This window comes from Poecilia reticulata, linkage group LG12 (genome assembly GCF_000633615.1).
Source record: "Poecilia reticulata strain Guanapo linkage group LG12, Guppy_female_1.0+MT, whole genome shotgun sequence".
Classification (NCBI taxonomy): domain Eukaryota; kingdom Metazoa; phylum Chordata; class Actinopteri; order Cyprinodontiformes; family Poeciliidae; genus Poecilia; species Poecilia reticulata.
In genome coordinates, this window is record NC_024342.1 from 26186256 (window position 1) to 26190590 (window position 4335).

A 4335-nucleotide genomic window follows, 5' to 3' on the forward strand; every position below is an offset into this window, starting at 1 on the left:
TCTCTTTATAGATTCTCCCTCTTCTTCCTCACATCGTGTCTTTAGGAAACCTTCAAAACAAAACGGAAGATTTGGGATGTATCTAACTAGTGAAAGAATTACATATAAATAATAGTCTTCACCACCTGTGTAAACTTTGCTGGTGAATGTTATAACACATAATATAAGTTTTATAATATGCGTTACATTGTTCCATTTCTAATATAGGCTCTTGTGTCAGATAATCTAAGTCAATGTTAGAGAATAATTAATTATTTTAGATTTACAGAATCTCAGTTATCCTTCATAGCGGCTGAACCCGTATTACACCGAGCACTGTGGCTAATATTAGCTGGTATCTTGACGGTGGACATAAATACAGTAAAGTAATATTCCAGTCACAAAATATACACTATAATATGTTCATCTTACTTGTGAAATGTTGTTTGTTGAGCCTCACATCAAGAATCCATCGATCCGAACAACAATATCCCTCAGTGCTGAGGCATCTTCTACTGTTTTGATTCAGCAAAGTCGGAGGGACGACCGCTCCAAGATGGCCACCGTATTTCCTGCGCCGGAGTAGCCAACAGACCTTACCACAGGGGCCGTGTTTCATTGGCTAATGCCCATCATCTGAAATGCAGGGTTAGGGTTTTTTATTTGACTTAATATTATTACTTTTCTCCCTAATTTTCATGAACCTGACAGGGTGGAACTTTTCTAACTAATCTACCTGTAGCTCTTTATGTGGTCAACATTAAGCTAGCTAACCTTCAACAGAACAACAAACCTTTAATAACTAAATCTAATATGTTTTTTAAATCTTATTGAATAAACATTTTCCACAATCTATCCTATTTACATCACCATGGTATCTCTGATTCCCAATACAAATAATAGCTCCCTTCTTGGCATCGAGCCAAACGTTTTGATGTCTTTTTTGTTGGGTGAATGTAGTGGTATGAGCTGCATTAAGGGTAATGGAAGGAAAATAAATAGACATCAGTGCACGGTTCTCCTTTGCAATGATCAATCAGCATTCAGGTTGATGTGGTGGGGTAGCAGGCTGAGGGGTGGAGAACACAAAGACTGAGCAGACTGATCTGCAAGGCCAGTGACATCAGAGTGAAGCTGGACTCTCTGACATTGGTGTCAGCGAGAAAGTTCCTGTCCAAGATACAAGTCATCTTGGCTGCTTCAATAACACCAAGATCCACGGGAATGACCTCAGTTTGTCTTTAAATTTCAAGTTATAATTAATGTTATTTTAGTCTTTATTAAATAAAGGTTTTTCCTTTCTCTGCAGGATTTCAATGACCTCATCTAATCTAGAGACACTGATGTCAGGAAGTGTTCATATCAATAAAGACCAATCTCCTGCTGTCTACCAGGTGATACCAAAGAAAGAGATGATAGGAACTCTTAGCAGACTGACGGTTGGAGAGAAAAATGAGATGAAGATCAATAAAACCATCTTACTGGTTGGTGAAACAGGAGCAGGAAAATCTACTCTAGTCAACGCTCTGTTCAACTACGCTGTGGGAGTGAAGTTTGAGGATAATGTCTGGTTTCAGATAGTTGAGGAGGAGAAAAGTAATCAAACCCAAAGTGTGACACCAGATGTGATCGTTTATGAAATCTTTGGTTTTGAAGGCCAAACTCTGCCGTTCTCTCTGACCATCATCGATACTCCTGGATTTGGAAACACCAAAGGTGTTGAAGAAGATAACATAGTCAGTGAAAGATTGTTTGACTTGTTTCGATCAGAGGATGGAGTTCATGAGATCAATGCAGTGGGTCTGGTGATGAAGGCCAGTACTAACCGACTGAATGATCCAATGACGTACGTTTTTGATGCAGTGATGTCTCTGTTTGGAAAAGATCTGAAGAAAAGCATTGTAGCTCTGATCACTCACTCTGATGGAGGAACACCAAATAATGTTCTTAAGGCTCTGGAAGATGCAAATATTAAATGTTCCGAAGATGAGATGAATCAGCCTTTTCACTTCATATTCAATAACCTAGAGCAAGAGCAGAGATATGACACAAAAAAACACAAAAATTCAAAACACTCCTGGGACTTTACAAATGAAGAAATGGGACATTTGAGAGACTTCCTAGAAAAAAACCAAACCTCAACCACTGAAAACAACAGTGGAGGTTCTGAATGACCGGATCAGAGTGAAGGCCTGCATCCAGAACCTGAAGGAGAGAATCAAGGATACTGAACTGAAACAGGATGAAATAAGACAGATTAAAGAGGCTTTAGATAAGCATGAGATGAAGAATAAGAACTTCACTGTAGAAGTTGATGAGCCCTACAAAGACAAAGAACCAATCAGAGGAGGAATGTGGTGGTTGGTATTTTATGAAGGAGCTGTCACTTGTCCTTTCTGTGAGGAGAACTGTCACTATCCTGGATGCACAATGGCCTGGTATCCATCACACTGTGAAGTCATGCTGAATGATCGCTGCACAGTTTGTACCAACAAGTGTCCTGCATCAGATCATGTCAAAGAAAACTGGAGATATGTGACAAAGACCAGAAAAGTTCAGAAAACCCTGGAGGCTGTGAAGGAGAAATATGCTGCTGCCAGCAAAGCAGAATGTGAGAACAAGAAGAGTCTTTTGGAAAACCTTGAAGAGGAAACCAGCAAACTGACAACAGAAAGGTCAAACTTCTGGATGAGGCCTATGGTTGTGTTATCAGACTGGAGAAGATTGCCTTAAAGGTTGACTCACGAGCCACTTTGGTCCATTTGGACTTCCTGATTGAAAAGATGAAGGAAAACGGAGACCAAGAAAAGGTCCAAGATCTGGAGGAGCTGAAGAAAAGGATAGAGAAAGAGCTAAACATTACAAAGAGCAGCAAATATTTGTATACACTGAAAAAACTGAAATCTTAGTAAGATTCAATATCTTAAATTAAGGAGATTTTTCTTGTTTTCTTTCTGACAAGATAATTTTTCTCACCAAGAGGGGTTTATGTTAGAATATTTTTCTTATTTTAAGTGTTTTTGTACTTAATTATCTCAGTAAGATATAAAAGCTTAATATTAAGAAAATATTACTTATTATGAGTAAATATGTGCTAGAATCTAGAATATCAATATTTACCAATCAAACTTCAAGTCTAGAGCTTATTTTATATAAGTAAAAATTTCTTATTTCAAGCACAGAAAGCGAAATCACATACTTAATGAAATGTMTTCAGATAATTAAAACAGACTATGTCCAAATGGAATCCTTTGTGTTGTTGTCAATGAAAAATAAACCCCCCCATGAATTTATACTCTTGTATAAGTTGGCAGAGTGTACTGGAAATTATAATTTAATATTTAAACGGTTGACATTTAACACAACAATTTCAGAGACAATATCAGTTTATATATTAAGATAATTCTTGGCATGTTTCCGTCTGCTATGGACCTTAAAGTGATCTTCTTGATGCAAGATGTGGGACGTCTTACTGACATGTCATGACATTTCTATTGATGTGTGATTTGAAATGGCTGGTWTTCCACACAATGAGATTAGAATTGACAACATTGATTAGCTCAATGTCATGATAAATATTTTAACTTTTGGTTTATATTTCAAATTCTTACTTTATAAGTTACTAATATTAGTTTGAACAATATTTTATTCATCATGTTTGTAACCCCTTTTATGACATCATACAATCCAAATGGGAAAGCGCCCAAAATGTCAGTGAGATAGTATTAATGTTCGATACAACAGATTTTCTTTCTGATCCAATACTGAGTAAAATTTAAGGTGGTATTGGCAATACAGATCCCATACTTTGTGCAAAAGACAGTTAGTTTGTTTCTTAATTAAATAAAAAATAAATGTAATCCATATCTTGGCTTCATAAAAAGAACACAATGTACTCTGATGCACTCATTTTAAACTCAGAAGTACATTGAGACAACAATCTCGTTTACTATAAGCTGTTTTAACTCAGCAGAAATATACAAAACATATGAAAATGGAGTTGCAAACTAAAAAAAAGAAAATTAGTAAAGTAATAACCCTACTAAATAGACTGCTCAAAAAAATAAAGGGAACACTTAAGTATTCACTTAAGTGTTTAAGTGTTCCCTTTATTTTTTTTTAGCAGTGTACCTCATTGTTTAATTATTAAAACTACTATAAAATGACAGCTGAAATAGCTTCATGTCACTTTTTTAATAATCTGTCAACATGTTCATTTCTGAGTGAGTGAGCGTCAGCAGCACGCTGCGCWTGGGCATTACGTCCTTACACATTACATACTTACCAAGCGGAAGAAAAAGTAGTTCCCATTAACAACGTTTCATTTAGGCAAGATCTCAATAATTTAGTTACTTT

The 4335-nt window shown here is 36.2% G+C and overlaps 1 pseudogene; it reads left to right on the forward strand.

Annotated features, from left to right (window-relative positions):
- The window catches only part of LOC103474099 (uncharacterized), a 12219-nt pseudogene extending 9316 nt beyond the window's left edge, over positions 1 to 2903 (forward strand).
- Positions 2904 to 4335: the final 1432 nt, after the last annotated feature.